The sequence below is a fragment of the Triturus cristatus genome, chromosome 12 (genome assembly GCF_964204655.1).
Source record: "Triturus cristatus chromosome 12, aTriCri1.1, whole genome shotgun sequence".
NCBI classification, from domain to species: Eukaryota; Metazoa; Chordata; class Amphibia; order Caudata; family Salamandridae; genus Triturus; species Triturus cristatus.
In genome coordinates, this window is record NC_140595.1 from 576372051 (window position 1) to 576385657 (window position 13607).

At 47.4% G+C, this 13607-nt stretch overlaps 1 protein-coding gene across 6 annotated transcripts in view; it reads left to right on the top strand.

Annotated features, from left to right (window-relative positions):
* The window catches only part of ANKRD27 (ankyrin repeat domain 27), a 595879-nt gene that overhangs the window by 61916 nt on the left and 520356 nt on the right, over nucleotides 1-13607 (top strand). For 4 of the 6 annotated variants that reach the window (XM_085639132.1, XM_085639135.1, XM_085639137.1 and 1 more), the window contains exon 2: nucleotides 6373-6458. The exons of the other annotated variants lie outside the window; for them this stretch is intronic. The gene's annotated coding sequence lies outside the window, so the exon portion shown is untranslated. The remainder of the gene's footprint in view (nucleotides 1-6372; nucleotides 6459-13607) is intronic. 6 annotated transcript variants of the gene reach the window in all.

Consider the following 13607-nt stretch of genomic DNA (forward strand, 5'->3'; position numbering starts at 1 on the left):
CCTGGGGCCAGCCTCTGTGCTAAAGAATAGTGGACGTGCTCTACTACAAATATGTCAGAGAAGGTGTCTCTACCTAGCAGTTCCACCAACAGTCGCTCCACATATCGCTCCATGTTCATTACATTTGCAGATTCCACCACACCTATTCTTTTGCCTGAAGCTTGTCTCCAAATCTTCCATCTTTGCTTGCAATACATGCAGGAATTTGTACACTTTCCCTTGTGCTTCTGAGTATGCATTTATTGTATCTTCAGTGTCAGAAATTCGTTTCTCGGCATTATCCAACCTTTCTGATTGTTTATCCAGTCTTTCTGACATCCTGTCTATACAAATCGTGAGGGCATCTATTTTCCCATCTGTTTTTTTCAGGCTGCGTTGCATAGTGGTTAGAATTAGTTTCAGATCCTCGTCCTCTGGAGGGTCTGTGGCCTCAGAACCCAAGCACAGGTCAGCAGCATTGGTGGATTTCCTCAGTTCAAAGGGAAGTTTAGCTTGAGTTTTATCAGTTTTTCCCATAGCGGTTCACGAGGTCTTTGGTTTAAGGAATATAGTTGGGGGGGGCTCCAAGCTGTTTTCCCTATTGTGTGCTAACTCGCCCCCTTCTGTCCTGTGTTCCAGACTCTTGCTCCCGTCCAGGGCTCTATGATTCAAGCCTGCCCTTGTATACTTTTTGTGAACCTCCGTACTGCTCGAGGTTTCAGCCCTCTTTCAAAGCCAAACTTTTATCAAGGTGGGCTGTCTGTCGTGCGCGTCCTAACAAAAACCATGCGCGTTACAGTTTACTATTGAGGCGGCCTTGTTATGTGCAATCAGACGTGCTGCGTAACCAGACCGCATTAATGCGCCTGATCAGTCGATCACATCTTGCCCATATGTCCACTGGTCACAGTCACGTAGGGCGGTACTCAGTTTTTCCGGCTGTATAGACATTGTGCCCGGTACCCAGTGGATAGCTCTGTTGTTGGAAAGAGGCACTCGTCTGTGTGCGCAGAGCCCACCACGGACTGTGCTTGAAACCCTCTGTTCTGCCGGTGCATTAAATTCCGTACACACTGTGCATTCTCTGTGCAGATCCTGTGCCGTCCTGAAGCACCAGCCGAATCGCCTGTATCTCCAATTTTTCATCCCGCTGCCTGCGTTCCGGGCCCGTTCCCCCTCACCTTACGTCCCTATCCATTGTGGCCTACTTGGGGCTCACCCCTGTCGTCGGTGGCTGCGTCAGGCCATCAACTCTGTCTGTAGTCTGTAGGCTTCCTCCCCAGTTTGCGTCTGTCTTGGGTAGTCTGCTTCCTGGGGGGCCCCCACACCAATTAATACAGCTGTCCACGCTGAGCGCCGCCTTCCGCTACCCACATTATTCGGGGACCCGGTCTCAAGCAGCTCCGATATTGCGCTAGCCTTTGCACTTTTGGTTCCAATTTATGTCACACGTTGTCGTACACGGTTCTGACGGCGATCTCTGCAGTTACAGCGCCTGTCGGGTGTTGCGTTTGGAAAGCTTGTTGAGTTGTTGTTCCCTGTGATATAAATGACGGCGTCTTCTTAGAGGATTATGAAGTATTATGTAGCTGGGTCACCGGAGCTACGCTGTGCTGCTGCCATCTTGGAACCAGGCAAGCTCTGCCCCCAAGTAAGCTATTTAAAGGTGGGATGGAAAGGAGATGTAGATGCCACATGCCTCCTTCCCTGAACAAGTAATGCCAGACATTCCAGTGCCTGCTCCTTCACTCCTTATCCGTATTAGCTGGGAGTAGTAGACCCTGTCTTGGCATTAGAAAAATGTTGAAACATAAGGCAGCTATGTCTCCTCATTTTATAAGAATGGACCTGGTGCTATTTTGGGGTCTAAACCTTGCCTTAATAGTATCCGAATATTGGCCTTGATCCGAGACATTGGAAAGCGCTGTAGAGATAATGCTTTTAATAATTGTTGTTGGAAAAGGAAGAAGGAAAATGGGCCAATAATTGACCAAAGTACTAGGGTCCAGTGTAGAGGGACATAAGCCGCTTGTTTCTATATAGTAGGAGCCATTCTAGTATCGAAGCATATACTACATCTCCCAGTGAGAGCTAGAAAATGTACCTTACTGGCATGTTTGATGCCGTTCAACAGGAATGCGCCCGATCGAAAGCCCAATTTAATGGTGTCAATTTTGGCATGTATTGTATCCTCTGAAAGAATAGAAAAGGAGGAGAGCCTGCGTGGAGGCAGATTGGAGGCAGATTGGTTGCAGACGGATAATTTGAAGTGATGGTGGTAGATTGTAACTTTTCAGTATGAGGAAAAAGAGGCGGCAGCAGTTGGCTCGATTTTGAATGGAAAAAGAAAGCTTGTTAAGTGTAGAAAAATGGATATAGGATAACTTGTTAGATTAGAGAGTTCTCGAATAATGCCGAAACATTAATGCACATATTCTTACTATTAAGAATATGCTATTGATAGTTGGCTTGCCCACTAGTTGTAATATTCTTGTATGTTTGTACACTTTCATGAATTTATATTTTCTTGGCTTTAGTCAGTCCACAAGTATACATTTGTCTCCTCACATAGAAGTGTCACATGCCAAAATATAATTGTACCACAGAGCCTGCGGACAGTTCGCAAACAATTTATCTCCTAACCACTACCTAGAAATCTAGAATTGAGGTGCTAAAATTGTTAAAGATTCTCTGCACCAGTAGATACATTTTCAGTTAACAAAATTATTCCCAATAGTGAAAATCTATTCTTAATGGCATAGGCTTTCATACAATTTAGCAGTTTAGGGCAGTAGAAAAATTCTAACGGTAGTGCATCGTAATTGACCCGCTCTAAAGGCATCTAAAGACCCGAATATTGTCAATATTCGTGAAAATTAGATCCGTCATATTTCTTACCTAGAAGAGCAAAACCTCAGCAAAGGCTAGACTAAAAGTAGTAGCTTGTTCTGGGTTAAGGGGATTATCTATTTTACACTTTTTTGGAGGCAGTAAAATATTGACTGCCACTAATTCTACAGACTCAAAATCAGGCAGTGCAATGTGAAAGACATAAAGTTCTGTTTTTTAATATATAATGGCACAGCCCCCACCCATTTTGTTAACATGATAGATTATCTTTTAGTAAGGTGAATATTGAAATATCACAAGCGATGAATTGTGAAACACATTTTCAATTGGAGAAAAAGAAATGGATATCTTCTATCTTGGCCCACAGTTAAATAATGAGAATTTTGTTTTAAGTTTACTCCGAGAACCAATATTGAGTAATAAGCTTTTAATAGCTCCTGAATGTGAACTGCTATCAAAATCATCCAACACCGGATTGTTATCTACAGGCAAGCAAGCAAAGACATTCACTGCTTACTGCGTGAAGGCCAGAAATTAACATCTTGAAACCAGTCGGTGTTCAGACTGGCTTGCCTTTACTGAATGATAGCCGTCTGCAAGCTGTCACATTCTTCTCCAATAGAAGTAAGAGTGCAACAAGGAAATCCCCAAAATCCAGCCTTCTAACCAAAAGGTTGATCAAAGAGGGTTCATCAGTAAAAGGGCAAGCCCTCCCACTATAGTAGAGAGAGGGACTACTGCCAATAGCTTATCTAGAAGCACAAACTAAATTGTGCCAAAATGTAGCCCAACAACATATAAGTTTACAAGTTCGGTAATTGCAGTTTACTAGACTGTCTGATGCAAATATCTGCTCAAACTGAGAGGGAGAGTGACAGCCAAGAAACGTACTGTTAGTAGTTAAGCAAGAGTGTTTGCAGGGACTATTCTCATAAACTAGTCTGGTGGCTGGCTCATGCTGTTCCAGTGGAAGCTAAAGGACAGTGGGGAGGATACCCCTCCAAAGAGAGGTTTAAAAGAAGGGGTGAAATATACACAAAAGGCTTTTCATGCAAATACTCTGAGTAAGCTGTGACCGTCTTAGCTTTCTAACTACTGTCACAGCTATCCACAAAGAGGTAACCAAAAGGTGGCAATTTTAGAGTTTATAATGCAAGACATAATCACAGCTGCCAAAGAATGGGAGCTCTGACAGAAACCGATTGCAGTTTGGTAAAGTGTCTCACAAATGTCATAAGTTGTGGACAAAATAACCACACATTAGAATCCTTGCCATAACCACATAAAAGAATCACACTGTTGCCTTTGCTGCCTGCCACATTTGTTACTCACCATATCTGTATGCTGTTTATATTTTGCAGTAATAGTCTTATGGCAACCTTTCAAGTTTGTAAATTGCTTGGTGTTGCTACACATGCTCTTTGAAAGCAGACCTCATTTGGCACGAAGAATGAAAATGCAAGCACCGCCATGAAGATGCAATGGTTTTGTCCCTAGACCTGCTGTTAGGAGGATCCATTCTGTAATGAAGTGGCATATTTAATGGCAAATACAGTACTGGTAATTGTGTGCTTGTTCTGACGCATACAGTAAGGCTACATGTGTCATGAGTTAGCAGACCCTCAATGTGAAATAAAGAAGTGTCATACCAGAGGCAGGATAATGTGAGATGTCCATCCTGCACTGTACAAAGTACAGGACATGTAAAAGTAGTCATGCCGGCAGTTAACACTAGATGGGCCCACGTGTAAACAGGGACCTATGGATGTCAGGTCAGTGTCAATTTCTTTTGAACTAAATGCCTGATATTCAAACTGCAGTGTAATTCTGGCAGTCCTCAGCACAGGCTGTAATCTCACCTTGTTCAAGCAGGACCTCATGGATGTACCTCGTATCCTGCCTGTCCTTCTTGAGCAGACATTTCTTGAGCAGGCTTGTAATCGCTAGTTGTAGTCACAACAGACATTCTGAGTCCTGTTGCCAAAATTGAAGAATCCGAATACTCATGTCTAAGGTTAGGAAGTGCTTTACTGCAATACAGTCCCTGTTGTTAAAGCATCTTCAGCTAGTAGTGTTTAATGTTCACAGGTAGAATGCAGCATACATTGAACAGGGTTGCCCTATCGTGCATCTCGTGAGGGCAGTATTCATGATACCTTTTTAAGACCCCCATGGAACATCTGTTGTATATTCCATGAAATACTTCACATAGCTAGTAATTGTCGTGAAAAAATCTGACCTGGATTTTACCCTTCTTTACATACTTTGAGCACTCCTGCACTACATGCATGGAAGCATTCCACCAGCTGTTATCGGCTGGACATCAGGAATGTTCAAGTAACCTTGACATTGCTTGCCCAAAGTAAGGGCAACTCCTTTCAGTAGCAACTGCACCACTCCATGGTAGAAGCATGTGTCTCCCAGAGTCAGTCACTATATGAGGAAAAAGCTGTAAGGGAAAAACTTCCTGTAAAGGATTGTGGAGTTTCCGGATTGTAGATTAGTAGGCGAAGAGTGAAGAAGGACCAGGTATTGAACAGTCCTAACGGAGCTTTACAGAGGCTATGTATGAGAATCTAAGCCAGACTGAAGATGAGAATCCAGGACAAGCCTGTAGTCTGGCCTGGAAAAACACAAACAACAAAAATAGCCACACAATGGGGTGCCAAACCAGCTGAAATAAACTGCAGTTTAACCATGTTATGCAGTGTTCACAATGATTAATTCCATTATATGGGGTAAAATGTGGATTGTTTATAGAGCAAGAGAAACTGTATCAAAGCAACTCATCAGGAGGCTACCATACTATTGGATTGGGATTTTCCTGAATAATATATAGGCAGGTCATCTCCTTGCAGACTGGAGAACCCACAGCTATGGCCATCACTGGTGACCTATCCCTGGCCCTTGAGCTGATTGCAGGAGATCAGATCAGCGTCCCAGCATACCATCTCCAGCACATGCTTAGCAGTGAAGAGAGATTACACACTCAACCATGTGGCATGTAGCCGCACAAGAGGTAGAGGAAATTACCACAGATCTAGGCCCCTGGGTAGCCCATCTTAAAATGCTGCCCAGGAAGCTGGAAGAAGAGCACTGCTGCCAAAACCCAAGGTGATTGCCTACCATGATCATCTCTTGGCAAGTGTGCACTGCGAACCTCCCAATCCCCTTTTGTGCACCATGACCAAAAGGCACAATAGCAGCAAAAGATGGGTTCAGGATGCTAGACTGAATTCCAATAATGCTTCTTTGGTATTGACATTCTGTAACTCCAGCAAACCGTATTACATCTTTCTGCATGATAAGGCAGTGACAGTAAAGGCATGTCTATATTCTGGCTCAGTTAATTAATGCTATCATTACTAAAGGTTCTTTGACATCATTTTTGTTTTACAAAATAAAAAGCCTTCCTTTGAAGGATACATTTGATTATTGGAACAGGTCCATCCTGAATTTTTCCAATAATGTATAATAATATTTGCAGGTAAAAAACACATAACACTTTATGAAGATTTTTAAAAAATTGTTTTGACTTTTCAGAGACAACTAAGAAACACAAATGAAACTGAAGAAAAAGAGCCAAGAAGCAGAGCTGGTGTATTATAGTTGCATCTATTGTAGATAAGGTGAGTGTGGAATAGAAAAAGAGAGAGGGGAAGAGGTGAAGACGGGAAGCTTGCACAAAAGAATATTGATATATTAGTCAATTAAACCATGAACAAAAGGAATGTGTGGCTGAATTGACAGTTCTAAAACAATGTTAATGTCCTGACCAATCCTGAGAAATGCAACGACCTGCTCGGATACTTTAGACATACAGTGAAGCATATAAATGCGATACTAGAAAATGACCACGTATCTCATGGACGAAGATGGTACTCGGGGGGGATTCGAGTTGCAGCTAGGTACAAGACACTGTTTTACTTTGTTTCCTTTTATGGCACAGCTATCCTATTTCAGGGGCTTCCACAATGACCAACGTAAAACTATGAGGCAGATCAGGTGCGTTGGATATTCTCTCTTATTCATATTACATTAGGTGCCATCCCTCTAGTGTCATAAAATGGTGCTGTGGTTGACACCCCAGAAGCAATGCTGCAATTATAATCTATCTTGGCCATATATCCCCATCCTGTTTATGGGAGATTTCAGTATACCATCATCTGAGCTAGATTTCTTAAGGTACTTGCAATTGGGCAAAACAGCTTAAAATCTTTTCATGACTTACTTAAATGTGTTGATATGAGGTTTTTGATTGCAAGACCTCTGACAAGATAAACGTCCACTGACGCTCCAATCTACATATCCTAGTGCATCTTATGCAACACAAGCCTCCCTAGATTTCGTCTTAATTTTTGAAGAGCTAAAAGTAAGCAAGGTAAATATAATGCTGGCAACGTTTTCCATTTGCTGTCCACTGGTAATGTTGGCTGAAGTGGAAGGGTGATTATTGCAGGATCCTTCTATTACATGGAGATTTAACAGGCATAGAGTGCCTTCCAATTTTATAAGTAGAGATGGACTATAGAGGTGCTGTTAGTGGAATTTAGAGGCTGCAAATTCACAACATGAAACAGATCGAATGTGCCTACAAATCAAAATATTGTATGAGAAGGAGGAAGTTCTGCATGCTACTCTATACTGATAGCAATTATACAAGGAGGGAGGAAACCTCTGTAAGCTCATGGCATGGCAAGCATGGCGTAAACTAGCATTGGCATAGCCAATAGGTCTCGCCTTTGGGACCTCATAAGTATTTGATTATGCAGCACAATATCCTTGGTGCAAATCGACTGTTGCATGGCTAAACACTTGTATTGTCCCAGAGGAGAGACCTATTGGCTATGCCAATGTTTGTTTTCTGTATGAGGCCAGGGAAGTCAGGAACATACTAGAGTAAGGCTTGTTCTATTAGTGAGTTGGACTAGTCTAGAAAACAGTGATAAGTTAAGAAGCTGTGATCTACAGCTTTACTTCAAGGATCCAGTGCGAGTCATGGCGAGTTTGATAATGAACGTAAAAGAATGTAATGCTAGAATAGATATTAACCTGATCCACCTACATTTGATCACTTCACAAATCTCCCCCTGGCCTGAAGTGACCGCTTTACAAGCTTTAGTCTGGATCCATGATGTTATTGTAGAGAATTGCAACTCTGTGTTCTGGCTATGTGATCTGGTTAGGGATTGTTTACTGTTCACAGCTGCCTCTGTGGCCTGTGTGTTACGGTGCTTCATAGTCGGCCAATCAACCAAGGTGTAAACAAATCACTTAAATGATGTGGACATCGGGAGAGGATGTGGTCCATCGGCTAGATTGCCCACTTTGGTGCTGGAAACCAGGGTTCGAGCCTCGGGGTCGCGTCGACATCCTGTGATTCTGGGCATATCACTTAATCTCCCCGTGCCTGAATGTGTAATGTAAATACGGTGCTCATGTACAGCGCTCCAATACCTTCGGGTCGAGTTTGCGCTATATAAATATGCACAAAAAAAAATGTATTCACCTGAACGTGCACATCAACCACCTTCTATCTATTAACGATAGTTTAGGAAAATCTGAGGATGAGTGGAACAACGTTTGGCTCACTAACCCACCCGATTATGCGATAACAATAACTCCCTGGAGGTTTTTAACTCAAAAGTAGCAAAAATAGAAAGGAATCTTCAGAGCCTTTATTTCGTGTCAAGGTGCCAGGTGAATTCTTTCTCTCTCTGAAACAATTTATATTCCGCTTCACCGAGACTCCTTCCTTCCCCTTATCCCCACACTCCGTGGTCCGTTTTGTTGTTAATAGATACGCCTATGTTCCCTCAAACAAGATAAACAATGATTGTTGTAACGTGCATTGCCAGTGGAAGGAAACAGATGTGTCATTGTCAAAAGTAATAGATGGCAAACCCAGGGATCGACAAACGCGTGAGCTCCCCCCTCTAAAAATGTCTGACACCCCTGAATACTTGCGAATGCATGAACGGGGTCTGCACCGTCTCACACAGTCTGCAGGGGCTCCTCTTCCGAATGAAGCGATCCCTTGACCTGCAGACTTTTCGTCCACTGTCCTGCCATGGGCCGACTCCAAGTGTGCAATGCAAGGAAGAGATTTACCAGCAGAGAGAGGGCGCGACACCGTGAACCGGGCGCAAGGAGGAATGGAGCTCTGTGCCCATTTCCTGTCACAGAGACGGACTGACGCACTGCCAGCGGACGATCACGTTTCTTCCCGTTTCAACTGGTATTCTATCAACTAGGGCGAAAATATGAGGAGCCGCCCAACCCTTTTGTAGGAGCGTGACTTAGGTGAGTGGGGATACTTGTGTACAGTTTCAGTTTCGTTTCTGATGTTCTGGGAAAGGCGCAGCAGACAAATGCAATGACAATGGTGGGTTGGAAAGGAGATGTCAACAACCACCCCCCAATCTCATTTCTGCTAGCACCAGCGAAGATGCTGGAAAAGACGGTACAGCACCAACTGGCTAATTTCATTGACGGCATGACATTTTGCATGACACGCAGTCTGGTTTTCGGTCCAGTTTTAGCACGAGACGGTGCTGTTGGAGGTGGCGGAGTCAGTAAGTATGACTGTGGACACTGGAGCATCAGCGATGTTGGTGCTTTTGGACCTGACCGCAGCATTCAACACTCTAAATCACCAAATCTTATTAGACAGACCAAATTGGTGGGACTGGGGGGATGGCTCTCTCCTTGCTGCAGTCTTACCTTAAAGACCACACGCAAAGGGTCTCTCCTCAACCCTTTCAGTCGGAACCTAAGCCACTGTGGTGCGGAGTTCTGCAGGGCTCAGCCTTGAGCCTGCTACTCTTTAACACCTATCTGATACCCCTTTTCTCGCTCATTGCCTACTGGAAAGTGAAGGCAATCTCATACGCAGACGACACCCAGTTGGTATTCTCCTTTATGGATCACTCTGCTGACCCTTTCATTAGATTTAAGGGATGCTTGAAGAATATCTCTTGCTGGATGATTAATAATAAACCAAATCTCAATGCGGACAAGACGGAGGTCCTGTTCTTTGGTAAGGTATCTCCTCTGTCCGCAGGACTTTGGTGGCTGGCAGCAATGGGCCTACCACCTATCCCAGCAACTTTGGCAAAAAACTTGGGCATAGAATGGGAAACGGATCATCTGAAAGAAACTGTTAGTTATAGATTCCTTACCTTAGAATTATCCACAGGTGTCAGACTGTATCCGTGAAGTTTTTCATCAGTAGTACCCCTTCGTGTCAGAAGGTAGCATCGGTCGACTCTGCATTTGGCTTCGTGGTCGCCGGGATGACGTCATGGTAGCTACATAGAAGCCACCCTCGTGCACTGATGTCAGTCCCTCCTTTTTCCGCGCCAGCAAGCGCAGAACCAGAGAGAGCGGTACCCCCAGTCACTTTTTGACTGACTTTTTTTCTCGATTTTTGTCGACGCCGTTTTTTGAGTACGACTCCTGGTGCACGAGGGATCCCTGGCTTCAAGGCTTGCGGTTTCTGTAGCCGACTGATGTCGGTGACGGATCTGCACCGCATGTGCCTCTTCTGCCTGGAGCGCTACCATGACTCCTAGTCATGCTCTGACTGCCGGACCATAAATCCGAACTCTTTGCGGGAGCTGTCCCGAAAGCTTCTCGAGGCCCGGCAGTAGGCTCCACGCCATTCGAGGTCACGGTCGCATAGGAGGTCGAGGGACTGGTCGCGGAGCCACCACCATTCTTCGTCCAAGTCTTCGCACTCGGGGTCAGGTAAGTCGAAGCACAAGAAGAAGTCTAAGAAGCATCGTCACTCTTCGACTTCTTCCCGTCCGTCCTCCGATGCGATGAGGGATGCAGGTGGTGCCCCTCCCACGGCTCTGCGTGCGGAGCCTGAAGGGTCGGCTCCGGGTTTCCTCCCCTTCCCGGGACCTGGAGCGACCCCTGCCCAGCGTTGTCAGTTTTACGAAGCGATGCACGCCATCTTTGGGCAGCCCGACTCCACCTACGTGCCTTCGGGCCCCGCGGACTCAGCCTGGGGGCCCTGGGCCTTTGACGCCGGCAGCTTCGGCCTCTGCACCGCCTGGCCCCCTTGGATTGGCGCCGGTCGATCTTGTTACACCCGTCCACAGCCGCCATCAGCTGTGTCCCCAGCCGACGTCGACCCCGGCCCTCATCCCGATGTAGACACTGAGCCGGACCGACGCCAGACCCGGCGCCGATGGGTACTTTCGTGCCCCTGTTCTACCCTGGCTCTTTGAGACTAGATTGGCAGCCAGAGGAGGGTGAGGAGGACAGGGAGGGGTCTGGGCACCCTTTAACTGACCAGTTGGTTTATGAACAGGACTGGAGAGGAACTGCGGGAAGCCAGTGGTCTGGATACCTCACCAGACCCTGGCATGTTGTCTCTTCTACCGTGGCTACGGAGGAGAGAATGTTGTACGCAGTGGTGTTGCGTGGGGCAGCTGAGGCTTTCCACCTCGAGCTCCCTAGGGTGGCAGTCAGGACTAACCTCCTGACAGAGGTGCTTCAACCGGCGGCGAGCTCTTCAGAGCCGCCGCCGCCGCCGCTGCTGCTGTTTAATGAAGCCCTGACGGACATCCTTTTGGGCACCTGGTCCAGGCCCAACACAGGGGCTCCTGTGAACAGGATGATTGCTCGACGCCACCGCCCGGCCCCGGGCGACCCCACTTTACTCTCCTAACACCCCACCCCTGAGAGCTTGGTGGTCCAAGCCTCCACCTCCAAGGGCGCATTCCCTACTGCTCCACTGGACAGGGAATCCAAAAAGCTGGATCATCTTAGGAACAAGACGTTTTCTTCCTCCAGCTTGGGACTGCGGTCAATAAACACTTCATGTCTGTTGGGCCGTTACACCCACTCCGTGTGGGACACGGTTGCGCAAGTATTGCCTCAGTGCCAGGAGGAGACCCGGGCCGTACTCTCTAGGGAGGTTGCCGAAGGGAGAGACGCAGCGAAGTTTACCATCCACTGTGGGTTGGATACCTCCGAGTCATTAGGTAGAACGATTTCCACGTCAGTAGCCCTTCAACGCTACGCCTGGTTGAGGTCAACTGGTTTTTCCAGGGATGTCCAATCCACTCTTAGGGACATGCCCTTTGATGACCATCGCCTTTTCAGTGACAAGGCAGACAACACCTGGAGCGCTTTAAGGACTCTCAGGCAATGGCCAGGGCCTTGGGCCTCTCCACCACCTGCCCTGCGCAGTCTGCCTTTCACCCCTTTCGTGGCTATAGAAGGGGTTCCCCGCCACGTTCCGCACAGAGCCACAGGCCGGCGCAAGCTGTTCAGCCTCTGCGGGGACGTGGGAACTAGCGCTGTGGTTCTGGGGGCCAGAGGCCGGGCCAGTCCACCACAGCCCCCTCTGCAGCAGCCTCCAAACCCTCCTAGTCCGACCTTTCAGGGCCTCCAAACGGCAGTGGGTGGCAGGATGCGCCATCATGTCGGACAGGTGGGTTTTGCAGATAGCCCAAAGGGGCTACTCCCTCCCCATCAAGACTACCCCTCCATCCATGCCACCTCAGTACCATCGCATGTCGGAGGATCATCTGTCCCTTCTCCAACAGGAAGTTCTGACACTCTTGGCCAAGGGAGCCATCGAGCGCGTTCCTGTCCCAGAAGTAAGTTGTGGTTGCTATTTCCACTACTTTCTGGTGCCCAAGAAGGACCAAGTCCTGCGTCCTATCTTGGATCTCAGGAACTTCAACCGCTTCCTCCGGAAGTTCAAAATGTTGACGCTCGCTCAGGTCCTGTTTGCCCTTAACCCTGGAGACGGGATGGTAGCGTTGTACTTGCAGGACGCTTACTTTCACATCCCTGTCCTGCTGGCCCTCAGGTGTTCCCTGCGGTTCACAGTAGGTGACGAGCACTTTCAGTTTACCGTGCTCCCCTTTGGCTTTACCAGCGCCCCTCGGGTGTTCACGAAAGTGATGGCGGTGGTCGCAGCTCATCTGCGCAGATCAGGGGTTCCAGTTTACGGGCGACCTCCTGCATTTGCTGGGGTTCTCTATCAAGGTGCCAAAGTCACACCTGACCCCCTTTCAGAACCTCCTCTTCATCGAAGCGGTTCTGGACACGACACCGTTTCGGGTTTATCCTCCCGAACAGCGAGTCTGTGGTATTCGGGCTATGATTCCGATCTTTTAGCCTCTATCCCAGATTTCGGTCAGGATGACCCTCAGGCTGCTGGGTCTGATGGCCTCCTGCATCCTGCTGGTGGACCATGCCAGATGGCATATGCGGGCTCTGCAGTGGGACCTGAAGTTCCAGTGGGCACAACATCAGGGGAATCTGTCCGATTGCGTCCAGATCTCGGAGGGCACTGCACACCAATTGCGGTGGTAGCTTACGAACCAGGATTGGGTTGACTGCAGATCCCTCTCCCTTCCTCAACCAGAGTTCACAGTGGTGACCGACGCATCACTTCTATGATGGGGTGGCCACATGGTGGAGGCGGAGATCAGAGGCCTCTGGTCTCCGGCGGAGTCCGGGCTCCACATCAACCTTCTGGAGCATCGGGCAATTTGTCTTGCACTCAAAGCATTCCTTCCCTCTGTCCGGAGAAGAGTGGTGCAGGTGTTCACGGACAACACCACTGCCATGTGGTACTGCAACAAACTGGGCGGGATCGTGGACCCTATGTCAGGAGGCCCTCCGCCTCAGGACATGGCTGGAACATCAGGGCATATCTCTCCTGGCTCAACACTTGGCAGGTTCCCTGAATGCCAGGGTGGACTAACTCAGCCGCAGGTGCATAATGGATCACGAATGGCGTCTTAACT